The following is a 13599-nucleotide window of genomic DNA, read 5'->3' as shown; positions in this document are numbered from 1 at the left end:
TATGTAAAAAACAAACACGCGTTACAACGCCGAACTCGCCATGCTAAGGATCCGGCGCACACAGCTACCGGTTCGGGAGAAGTTTATAAAGTTTCGGGCACAGAACAAAGTGTTTAAAATGCAACAGTGCTGAGAAATTAAAGATGTGTGTTGGATCATCATTTCATCGTCCATGTATTAAAGAAGCGATCACTCGAGTCACAATGGTATCTACAGTCAGTGAGTTAACATGCTACATAACGTTTGCATACAAAACACTTAAAGTACAATACAAATGACGATTGCATAAGTGTCTTACATGGGTGTTTATTGTGTTTTTAGTGTTATATTGTCTGTTGAATTTTTTAGTCAGCCCTTAGAAAAAGTAACCATGGTTTTATTATATTAGTCATAGCCATGCTTTCTGGTATTTTGGAGATTCATTTAACTCTTATATTAATGTAGCAAACTTTATATGTGGGTATACTGTATGTGTATTTACAAACCCTTTATACAAAACATCACATGTGCTGCTTTATTCTTGTCCGTTTTACAGAAAAAAATGCCAACGTAAAGCTTTCAGTTTGTCATCCATGAGTTTTTATTTTGTATATGAGAGATGACTCAGCAACAAATGCAAGAGCAGGAGATGAAACGAAGATGATGATGATGAGACGACAGGAGCCACGGATGTTGAAATCCGACGGGAGGAGATGTCTTTAAATACACTGTTTGTGCACTGATATGAACTTCATATGTAAATAAAGTACAAAATGGTATATATAACCATCATTAACAAAGCTTTTTAAATACTTGTGTATATTCAGAGTTGATTCTTAACGAGTACATTTTCTAATGATTTCTCAAACGTTTTTATTTTTGAGATGCAAGTAAAGTGATTTTCAGTCCTATTCAGCTATTCGAGGCAGTTCTTTATAGACAGTAGTATATTTATTGATTGACACATTATTGAAATAGCTATTAGACAGTTACCTTGTGTTTCATGTGATGCTCAACTATTAACGTTTTCATGATTAAAGATATCACACCTCTTATAATGTGTAAGTATGTTTACATCACCATAGAACTATAATTACAAATTTAACGTTACATATTTAGACACACATGCACACCTGTATTTTAAAATAATATTATTTTACATAAATGTAAAACTAGGACTCGTTATATTCTTTAAAATATTGTGTATATAGTATAATGGCACATTAGGTAGATGAACGCTTTATTTGTAATTATCCTACTTCATAAAGTTTACTATTGCTTATTGATCTGATATTGTCTCGTCGTGAGATCGCTCGTGTGCAGCCAACATAAACTTCCAAGAGTAACACCGCGGATGGAGCAAACATCTCTATCTTCTCATCTTGGCTTTCACCTTGCAAACAGCCGCCTCAGTTATTTTCATTATGTTTGTTGTATGATGATGCAATCTCACTCCCGTCTTCTGTCAGATTGAAGTGACTTCCTCACGGTAAAACAGGCGGAGTTGTGTGACGTTACATCCAGGAAGGGGTGGGCTGGGTTTTCTGAAGTCAATTACGCTCCTCTCAGAACATGCTTTAAACCGTCCCTAGATCTCGATTAAGGCGTAGTGGAGATCGCGCCTTCTCTGTTGCGGCCCCTGCCCTTTGAAACAAGTTGCAGCTATCACTGAAATCCCTGCCAAGCATGGATACTTTTAAAAAGGATTTAAAGACTTATTTATTTTATAAAGCTTTTGGTATCTGATTGGGTCTGGGAACTGTGAGTGATTATGTGTTTGATTTATGGTGTCATGTGTTGATGTTTTGTTGTTAGGGGAATTAAGGGAAACAACTTTGCAAAGCACTACAAGAGAGTTGCTAACCATGCTCCAATGCAAAGAAATGGTCTGCCAAACATTTACTTTTACAAAGGATTTGTGGAACACATCACAAACTATCTTCGTCCCTACGCTGGGTTGTGGACTGGGATAATGCTAGGTTAGTCATAGTCATATGTAGTTAAGAATCATAACCTTAAAAAATGCAGCAATGCACATAATATATATATATGTGTGTGTGTGTGTGTGTGTGTGTGTGTAGGCATATGTGGTTTATGAGACCAATTTTCAGGTTTACATACCAGCATTACAAGACCATTCGGTTTATGAGACCATTTTGTGTGGTCTCGTAATTCTGGAAATTTGAATTGTTATAATTAATGACTAATAATAATTCTAAAAACTATTAATGCTTGTATGTTTACTATATTAATACTTTTATTAAGTATTGTCGCTATTTTACTGTTATGACACTGCCTACCTTTTTTATGACGTTTATAAACATGGTCCTCTTAAACCATGATGTGTATGTGTGAACTCGGAACAGTGCCCCTGTAGGTGGGAATTGGTATTGCGTGGTATACACATTGGCGCCATATTACACACATATTCGCGCCAAATTACACACACATTCGCGCCAAGTGCCATTGACGGAACAGTCAAGAAGATTTGCAGCAGAACAAACACAGCAGCTGGATCTGTGGGGAAAAAAGTAAGTAATATCTTTTATTTTTTACAAATAGTTGAAACTCGTAGTTAGTTTCAATTGTCAAATGTTCATTTGATGTTATTTAATAACTTAAAACTCTAGTAATGGCGTGTAGCACTGTAACGTTAATGTATAATCAGCTCTGAGACGCAAAGATGATGTAGATCTCAACTAATGTGGTAAATTAATCATTAAGAAATACAATTTGAATGAAATAGTATATCGTTGTAAAATAAAGTGGCCTTTGGCAGAGCAGACTGCTAATATGTAACGGCGCCTAAAAAAAACAATGCTGCGATATATATTTTTTCATTTGATCACTTAACAAACTTCAAATAATACAGTAGTTTGACATCTGAGTAAGCACAATTTTCTCTAATGTCGCAGTTCACGCGGTTTGAGTGGAGCTGGCTGAGGTGAACACTAACACGGGGCAATTGTCTCTCGCTCCCCTGGCCATGGAGCGTGCGATTTTCTCACCATGTCACGATTTCTGTAACTTATTTGATTTGAGACCTCGATTAAAAAAACATTGATTACATGATTTTGCCCGTGGCAGTAACCATAAAACAGGGCGAATATGGCGAATTTCAAGGATGAGAAAACATTTACCATTATGAGACTTCCAAGGCTGCATTATATGTTAAAACCATGAAACGATTAGTCTACAAAGCCGACAATAAATAAAATTGTCGACACATATCTTTGTTGTCGAGTGGTCGTTTTCATCATTCTCATTAGACTTAAACTAATATAAATGCATGTAATATCGTGATTTGACCGCTACGACGCTGTAGCGCTAGAGTGTAATGCAGCCCTAACAAATCTGCGATAGAAGAAGATGGATGAAAAAACACAGCGCAGATTATAGCGAAGTGCAAATGAAAGTTTTACAACACTTAAAACCAAGAATGCTGTCGTGTGTAATACATAAAAGACTGATATTGCCTTTCACGGGAGCACATGGTGCATGTTGGAGCACTTAGGTGGGAGGTAACTAGCCCTAAATCTCTTTATTAGATAAACGAGAATGCAGTACTACCTATAATAATAATAATAATAATAATAACATTAATAATATAATGGTTACACTTTATAATAAGGGTCCATGAATCATAATGAACTTATTTTTACTTCAGCCTGAACTAATGCTGAGTAATGTATGTACTAATTATAAATTAATAAGGATTCATCATTAAGTACAACATAACATGTTTTTTAGTTGTTAGTTAATGAATAAATAAACAATGAATTTATGTGTTGAGTCATGTAATAGTTAATGATGACTCATTATTAGTTTATAACTAGTACATGCTCAGCATTACTTCATATTTCAGTAAGAATTCATTTACATCAGTTCATGATTCATGGACCCTTATTATAAAATGTTACCAATATAATTACAGTAATGTGATGATTTATTTTTCAAAGATTAAAGCCTTTATCGAGCCTAGGAATTTGGATAGTGATAATAAATAGTGTTATTATAGTAACTCTTTTAAATACTATGGTCTGTTTTAGAAAATAAGTTCTTAATACTGCGGACAAGAGATGTTTGGGTTGAAAAATATTTTGTCTGTAATGCTGCTTAGTTTTTGTTTATTTAAATTTTTTAATATATTTAAACAATGCTTAGAAAACATTTGTGTATAATTTGATCTAGACAGAAATCTGAAAACTTAAGAGAACGACCTGCCCAAAATTCATTAAAACAACTATTTCATATGCTGAAGTGATTTTCTTTTTCATTTATTATTAGTAAGAATATGTAAAACATAATGTATTAACTGATTAAAAAAGCTGAATAATAGTTCAAAACGCACTGATTAGTCATCAAAATAATCGATGATCAGTTGATGGTCTAATGATCGATAGATTATTCGATTATCAAAATAATAGTTTATTGCAGCCCTAATTAAAAATTATAATAAAGCATAATGCTATTGTGAATTCACAAACACTGATTCAACTAAATAAATATATGCAGTGTCAATTTCAGTTAGAATTACGTATAGCTAATGATAAAATCTTTTATATTAGTAACCATGAATATGAAAAAGCAGCCATTTTGAAACAAAGCATTAACAAATTCTCTCAACTTAAGCACTTTATTAATATTATACTGTTTACCTGTAAAGATTTACTTGACATGATATTTTGTAGTGATTCGGAGTCATCGGAGAAGAGGACCAAATCCTCTGAAAGATGCAGAAATCCATGAACAAAAGGGCAAGGACAAAGACAACATAACCAGAAAATACATTAATCCCATCAAAGGTAAGTTTTTCTTTGTGTGTGTGTTGCCCATAAATAGGGCTGTGCAAAAATATTGACACAGCTAACTATCGTGATAGTTAGCTGTATCAATAGTGTATCGATATTTCGAACTCTACTATCGATATTTTAAAAACCCATCAGATTCCTCTGTGTGCGTCAAACGACCTTCTCTTCCGCTGCTGTAGTTTTCACTGTCCAGGTGTCTGCCATATACGGCCATTCAGCCAATGTCTCAGAAGTTAGAGGGAGTGAGAATATGGCACAAAATGTAAAAATACCTGCAGCTTTCAAAGAGCTGTTCAGCTTGAAAAAGTATTGCAATGTATCGCAACATGCAACCTATTGTATTGTATCGTGATACGTATCGTATCATGACCCATGTATCATGATACGTATTGTATCAGGAGGCCCTTGCCAATACCCAGCCCTACCCATAAATCTCTCTTACTTCGTTGAGTACTGCTGAGTCACGTACAATAGTCACATGTGTCCTCATAAACTATGAGTAAACACACACAAGTCGTGTAAAGTTATAGTCTACTGCTGAGTCGCATACAATAGTCGCATTTGTCCTCATAAACCATGAGTAAAAAGTGTTGTAAAGTTAAAGTCTACCGCTGAGTCGCATACAGGGCTCGACATTAAGGCTTGTCCGGGCCAAGTGGATTTTTTGTAGGACAAGTGTAAGAGAAAATTAGTTGTCCGACTGGACAAGTTAAATTTCAAACAATGTTACTTAACGTTATGTGCCGTTAACGACAGAGCAGGGAAACACAGAGCGGAATATTGAACAGAGAGCGCGGCGAAAAGTATTAAGTATTTTTACTCGTACTGAATGTTGGCTCAAAGATGCACTAGTCCTCAACACAAAGAGACATTGTAGGTCAGTGAAAACCAAGATAGTTTATTTATGAGGTTTTACTTCCTAATATAGAAAAGAAATCAAACACCTCAAAATTTTGACCTGGCAGAACAAACACAGATTAAACATTGTCATAGTCTTTTGACCAAAATTTAATTAAGTTTTAGTCATATTTTTGTCATCTGAATTGATTTAGTTTTAGTCTAATTTTATTTAACTAAATGCCATGAGATTTTAGTCTAGAAATCTACATTAAATTGAATTTAAACCCATTTAATTTTAGTCTAGTGTCATTGTGTACTTGAATGTGTCATGCTGACAAATATATAGCCTCACTTTGTGATATAAATATATGGTAACACTTTACAATAAGGTTCATTAGTTAACATTAGTTAGCTACATTAGTTAACATGAACTTATAATGAACTGCACTTATACAGCATTTATTAATCTTTGTTAATGTTAATTTCAACAATTACTAATACTTTTATTAAAATCTTGTTAACATTAGTTAATGCACTCTAAACTAACAAGAACAAACAATTAAAGCTTAAATTTTTATTAACTAACATTAACAAAGGATGAATAAATACTGTAACAAATGTATTGCTCATGGTTTGTTCAAGTTAGTTCATACATTAACTAATGTTAACTAATGAACCTTATTGTAAAGTGTTACCAAATATTCTTATATAGGCATATCCTAAAAAAGTTATAATCTTCATATTTCAGAAATTCCAGTATTAGAGTCCAGGAGGTTGTTACAGTTAATAAACAGTAACAGAAATTTGATGATGCATATTAAAAATGTGAAGTTGTTCATTTGAAAGATTAATTGAAAACACATGTAGTAGATGTTACACCACTATCTTGCATTAAGTGCACTACATTTCTTCAGTCATGCATCCCTTTTTACAGTAAATACATTACAGCATACTTGATTAAATGTGAGGACAGTGAAATTGTACACTTATTATCAATCTTATTACTTAAGTTACAAACACAATGAGTACAGGACAACGCTGGTTTATTTAGGCTTATATAGTAAGTTATATCAAGTTATGTACCAGCTTAGGTTAGCTGATAAAGTAGCATCAGTTTATAAAACATTTGTGCTTGCCTTTGAGTTGCGGGTTGACCCTCCTGCAATCGCGCTTCACGTTTGTTTTGATCGTAGCATCACAAGTTTAACAAAGGGTCCCTCCTTGACAGAAGCAAATGTGATATGCATCCATATGTTTGCTCTTTATCTCTTCACTCAGACCAGACGCGAACTTTTCTCTACAGTTTATGACATACGCAGCACGCAGATGTCCTGCTACGGTGGCTCAATGCAAGCCATTCAGCATTTGACATCAAAATACCGCGAGACCAGACTTCTCCATATGCATTTGATTCGCTCTCGCAGTATTTTGATTTCATACGATTGCCCTGCGTAGCGCCACATGAAGTCCCTCAGTTATGTGTGTGCGTCTAACCTCGCGACCACAGATTCTATCCATCATCAACCTCTGACACTTTCGTCTCGCTTTTATTCATTGACGAATAAACAATGTAGCGAGTAATGGTAAGTGTTATTTCAAATGTAGTGGAGTAAAGAGTACAAATACCCAATCAAAAATGTAATTGAGTAGAGAGTAAAAGTTGCTTATATTTTTGATACTCAGTACAAGTACAAAGTAGTAGGGCTGTCAAAATTGCTCAAAAATGACGTTCGAATATTCTCCCTAAAAAACCCACGAATATTCGAACTATTCGAATATCTGGTTGCCCATTTTTTCAACGACGTTAACGACGTTTAACGACGCATTACGTCAATAACAGGACAAATTAATATAAAGAGACATAATTACTTCTATAGGTAGTCTATTTAAGTTTAAACATATTTGACAAGTATATTACATACACAAAACAAGTAAATCAAGAGACATCAAAGTGAAAGGCTGCTCCATCCACGACACTGATCGGTCTCATGTCCTTACAAATGAACGAAATTAATTTCTCCGTTATGACCTCTTGTCGTGTTGCAGACAAAGAGCTTGTGGCGGGCTATGCAAAGTAAGTGTTAAGACGTGACTGTTTAGCTGGAGTTCCACACATTGTAGTCTTGTACACACTGCAAACTTTCAGGAGTGACAACCGCATTTAAATGTGAAAATGTGATGATTGACACGGAGATAACCATAGCAACGGTCTGCCGTCTCACGTGCTTATCACTCACAGCATTGATGAAAATAATTTAACAGCATTATGTTTTGCAATAAACCTCCGTCGTGTCGTTGTGTATCGTACGCATTTGTGAGGCTGCGCGCGCTCTTGCAGTGTTGCCATGTCCTCGTCTTTTTTGTACTCACATACCATTTTAGCGCTTAACCGTTTATGGCTTTTGGCTCATGAAGCGATCAAGTTTTTGGTGTTGTTAAAATGTGAAGGTGCCAGTCCGAATATTTTGATCTTTGAGGTAAAGCGTTTGGATTTATTTTGGTTTATTATTGGATTTTTCTTGTTTGCTGTTTTTTTAGTGCAAGATCTGGCAACACTGCGCAGCAAACGCTTGTGCCTCTGTCATTCTCTGTACCGCGCATACAGAAGTCTTTTCCCCCTTGTAATAATTTATTTCTTCAGAAGGGAGACCTGTCATGTCCATGATGCACGTTTAAACACTTTATTAACTACTAGTTGTTCAGTTCGGTTATGTAGGCTACACACTATGCAAAGTTTCTGTAAACGCGGTTGTCACTGCAGTTTGCGGGAGTTAATGCGGTTGTAGAATGCGATTGTCAGTCCCGTAAATTACTGAAGTGTGTGTGTACAGAACAAGATTAAGCATTAAAAGTTGAAGTGACAAACTAATTAATATGTACAGGATGCCACGCTCATCATTTGGGTGCACATTTTCGAGATGTGACATCATGTTGCTAGTGGTTGAATGGTATGCTAACAACTTTATCTCGCGGCTCAACAATTTTACCTCCTACCGACCAAAATCCAAAGTACTTCCAGACATAGCTTTTTAGATTTTTGGGGGTTAAAATCGCTTTCTCTGCTGCGGTCGACTTTCTGCCATTTTCCATGCAAGACGCGTCAACTTTTAACAGTGACAGACAGTGTGACTACTGTGACCTGTCCCTGAACCAGGCGCACTAGTGCGCCCACTCACAAAGCCCAACATAGCAGACAGCCACGACTCTACTACCGCGGGCTTTATAAAAAAAAATATTTGAATCTTAATTTTCATATTCGAAATTCTTTTTTTTAACCATTCGAATATATATTCGAATTTAGAATGTTCGTTGACAGCCATACAAAGTAGGCCAAAAAATAATTAAGTACAGTAACTAATTACATTTACTTAATAGGGGTGTGACGAGATCTTGTGTGACGAGATCTCGCGAGATTAAATGTGTTTCGCGAGATTACATGTGTCTCGCGAGATTTCTTGTGGAGGTGCTGGCCGTTTCTCAAATAAAAGACTGCATTCTTCGGAGGTCGCATTTTTAAACTGCATTTACTTCATCATTGTCTTATTAGAGACTATTTACAATTATAAAATGTACTAATTATTTAGTTAATCGCAAATTGTTGTAATATGCTCACGACTTGCGAATGTAATGCTCAGTTAATGATCTGAAATAAACCTTGATGACGTATGCAGCCTGCATATGCGACCTCCGGAGGATGCAGCTTTCTGTTTGACCCTTTTACAGTGCATGCATTATATTTGTCTTTTACTGCGTTTGCTTTTTTGTTTGGGTTTCCAATAATGTTCGTTTGGGAGCTCGTGTGAAGTCTGAGACGTGTTGTGTTTGTCTGTTGATCAGTGTCAGATGTGAAGTCTCAGCTGATTAAACCCTCACACAGAGTTTACATGATTTAATGTCTGCATGTTCTTGCTCAAAAAATGACTGACTGTATAATTTCTAGTTTAAAGAAATGGACATTAAATATTAATATGGATTTAAACATTGTTTGACTAAAAATAAGTTTCTCTCCGTCTAAAGTGAAAGTGAAAGTGAAGATAGCGTCCGCGAGACGAGTCCTCTATCGCCCCCTGCAGACATTTGTTATAATACATACATAATGCTTTTTATTTATAGGCTACAAATGTTGTTTAATGTAACTTGGTTTTAATACTCTATTTGAACCAATTATTATTGCATCTTCGTTATTATGTAATTTTAAATGCTACTGCTCACTTGGGTCAGCTGCTTATGATGCTGGATTTATTTCAGATGCTATGAGTCCAAGACACGCGCATTAAGTCAAAGACACACGCATTAAGTCCATGTGCATTAAGTCCATGTGCGTGCATGAAGGAATCCTCTCTCCACAAGCTCTCGCGTTAAGTGAAGCCCACAAACCCCCATGCGAGTTGTGCAATGTGCATGTTAATGTTAAACTATAATAATAATAATAATAATAAATAATGGCATATCATTTTTGTCTTAAAAAAATGTAAAAATCGAGAATCGGATCGAATCGTGACCTTAGAATCGAAAATGTAATCGAATCGAGGATTTGGAGAATCGTGACACCCCTACACACAAGTGTTGTCAGGGAACTACACTAACCTTTTCCACTGGTGGCACTTGCGCTTCTAACTTTTTCAGTTACTGGCGCAAAACATTATTTGGTCGGACAAATATTAGTTATATTATGGATAATAATGAAACTGTATTGCATACAGATGTGCTTTTAATTTTACTTGCCATTTTTTAAACCACATGCTGCCTTGTGTTGCAGTGTTTCCCACGGATGTGAAATTTACTTGTGGTGATAGCCTGTGAAAAGGGCAATCATTATCCACCGACAAAATATGGTCTACTATACTGCCCTCCAAAGGCTAAGTGCAGTATCTACGCAAACACTGAAACTGAGAAAAATGGCTTTAAAGTTTTTTACACCAGCCAGTCAAACATGTTACTGCAATTTTGGCACACACATTTCTCTGAAATGGGACAAAATTTAACCAGGAGACTTTGTCACAAGACACAACAGATCTCACAAAGCCCATTTTAACCCTTAACTCAATTTTGACCAAATGCGTAGTTACTGCGCTTTCGCTTTGTAGGGCAGAATACATGTCACAAAGAATACTTTGATTTATTCAACATTAATATTAATTTCACATTATAGGTCATTAATCTTAATTAATTTTTTAACAAAGCTGACTGTTTGTCAAATCACCAAAAAACACATACTGTTTTGCACCTATATATGAAGCAATTAGACCCCTTTATATTCAAACTCAATATATACAATACTATGTATATTATATTAATAGACAGTGCAGATATAGATTATAAATGTGACTGATGTTATGATGGTTATAATTTTTATTTGATAGGCACTTTTACTGCTTCTGCTCTTTCTATTTCTCTCTTGCAGATTAAAAAAGCTTAATCCACTCATTATTTCAGATGTAAAAGTCTGCTTGCGGTCCCGGTGACAGGTGACTTTACAGTTACAGCTTTGCGTTTTTAATATCTTGAGTCAGCTTGAGCTTTGCTCGTAATGCTTGACATTGGCATTGCTTTTTTGCCACCATATTTGTGCAAACTTTTTAGAAAAGATATGGTTTATTAATAATAAGATTATAAAAAATGGGAAGAAGAAAATTCAGTGCGTGGTCGTAACAAGAGCAAGTTGTTATCGCCATAGAAACCGGGAGGCACGCCGAAACTGCACTCGAGCTTTAGCATGGTAGAGCTCGCGGCCATTCTCCGATCGACTTGGATTTTACACAAGACTTTGGACCCGAAGTAATTAAACTAGGACCGACCCCGACGCGACTGACCATTTAAAATTATAAACCCGGAACCGCACGGGTCTCGGGTATCTGTGAAGACCTCTAATGGTAAAACTTGTATGCTCAAGTTCAGACACATGGAAAGATACAATGTGACACTTGCTTCGCGGCGCAGCGACCCAATTCATTGAGAAACAGAAAGCACGCGAACGCTCACCGGGAGAGACACGATGTGCTCGCACGCAAAATGAAGCCAACTTGATTTGTTGAAGGCTCAGGGGACGTTATAAAACGTATTCTTAAAATAAACATTTCTGTTTAAATAAATGCTCATAGTAAATTGTAGCATATTGCCTAAAACATGACGTAGGTACAAAAAAAATCAGTGATACATTTGCCCCCATTAAAAATTAGGGTTGCAACTTGCAATGGCATTTCAAGAGGTCGCATATGCGACCAAAACGGTCGCAGTGTAGTTCCCTGGTTGTAAAGTTATAGTCTACCGCTGAGTCACATACAATAGTCACATGTGTCCTCCTAAACCATGACTTAACACACACGTACAATAGTCACATGAGTGAACACACACAAGTGTTGTAAAGGTAAAGTCTACTGCTGAGTCGCATACAATAGTCACATGTGTCCTCATAAACCATGAGTCAACACACACAAGTGTTGTAAAGTTAGTCTACTGCTGTGTCACGTTCAATAGTCACATGTGTCCTCATAAACCATGAGTAAACACACACAAGTGTTGTAAAGTTAAAGTCTACCGCTGAGTCGCATACAATTGTCACATGTGTCCTCATAAACCATGAGTCAACACACACAAGTGTTGTAAAGTTAGTCTACTGCTGTGTCACGTTCAATAGCCACATGTGTCCTCATAAACCATGAGTAAACACACACAAGTGTTGTAAAGTTAAAGTCAACTGCTGAGTCACGTTCAATAGCCACATGTGTCCTTATAAACCATGAGTAAACACACACAAGTGTTGTAAAGTTAGTCTACTGCTGTGTCACGTTCAATAGCCACATGTGTCCTCATAAACCATGAGTAAACACACACAAATGTTGTAAACTTATAGTCTACCGCTAAGTCACATTATAGCTCATTTCTCTTTTTTTTCTGTCTTCCAGCTCGTCCATGAGCCTGTCGTTTCAGGAAGTGAAGTCACATCTCCTAAAGAGGTTTGTTAATAATTTTTGTGACACACGTGTTATAATTTGATCTGAAGTGAAATTTTCTAATTCCTACTAAATGTGATTCCGCAGTTAACATGTTAAAACACCTGTGTGTTAACAGTATATGGAAAGGCTTGTGTCCTCATAAACCATGAGTAAACACACACAAGTGTTGTAAAGTTAAAGTCAACTGCTGAGTCACGTACAACAGTCACATGTGTCCTCATAAACCATGAGTAAACGAACACAAGTGTTGTAAAGTTAAAGTCTACTGCTGAGTCACGTTCAATAGTCACATGTGTCCTCATAAACCATGAGTAAACACACACAAGTGTTGTAAAGTTAGTCTACTGCTGTGTCACGTTCAATAGCCACATGTGTCCTCATAAACCATGAGTAAACACACACAAGTGTTGTAAAGTTAGTCTACTGCTGTGTCACGTACAATAGTCACATGTGTCCTCATAAACCATGAGTAATCACACACAAGTGTTGTAAACTTATAGTCTACCGCTAAGTCACATTATAGCTCATTTCTCTTTTTTTTCTGTCTTCCAGCTCGTCCATGAGCCTGTCGTTTCAGGAAGTGAAGTCACATCTCCTAAAGAGGTTTGTTAATAATTTTGTCAAATTTGTGACACACGTGTTATAATTTGATCTGAAGTGAAATTTTCTAATTCCTACTAAATGTGATTCCGCAGTTAACATGTTAAAACACATGTGTGTTAACAGTATATGGAAAGGCTTGTGTCCTCATAAACCATGAGTAAACACACACAAGTGTTGTAAAGTTAAAGTCAACTGCTGAGTCACGTACAACAGTCACATGTGTCCTCATAAACCATGAGTAAACGAACACAAGTGTTGTAAAGTTAAAGTCTACTGCTGAGTCACGTTCAATAGTCACATGTGTCCTCATAAACCATGAGTAAACACACACAAGTGTTGTAAAGGTAAAGTCTACTGCTGAGTCAAGTACAATAGTCACATGTGTCCTCATAAACCATGAGTAAACACAC

General features: G+C 36.1%; 1 long non-coding RNA gene across 1 annotated transcript; it reads left to right on the top strand.

Moving 5' to 3' along the window:
- The first annotated feature begins 2516 nt into the window (after positions 1 to 2516).
- On the top strand, positions 2517 to 13157 carry LOC129437534 (uncharacterized). The gene is made up of 4 exons (XR_012372331.1): positions 2517 to 3500; positions 4671 to 4784; positions 12536 to 12586; positions 13139 to 13157. It is a non-coding gene; the product is annotated as an uncharacterized lncRNA (long non-coding RNA).
- The last annotated feature ends 442 nt before the right edge of the window (positions 13158 to 13599 follow it).

Source organism: Misgurnus anguillicaudatus, chromosome 12 (assembly GCF_027580225.2).
Source record: "Misgurnus anguillicaudatus chromosome 12, ASM2758022v2, whole genome shotgun sequence".
Taxonomy (NCBI): Eukaryota; Metazoa; Chordata; class Actinopteri; order Cypriniformes; family Cobitidae; genus Misgurnus; species Misgurnus anguillicaudatus.
This window is presented reverse-complemented; position numbering and strand designations above follow the sequence as displayed.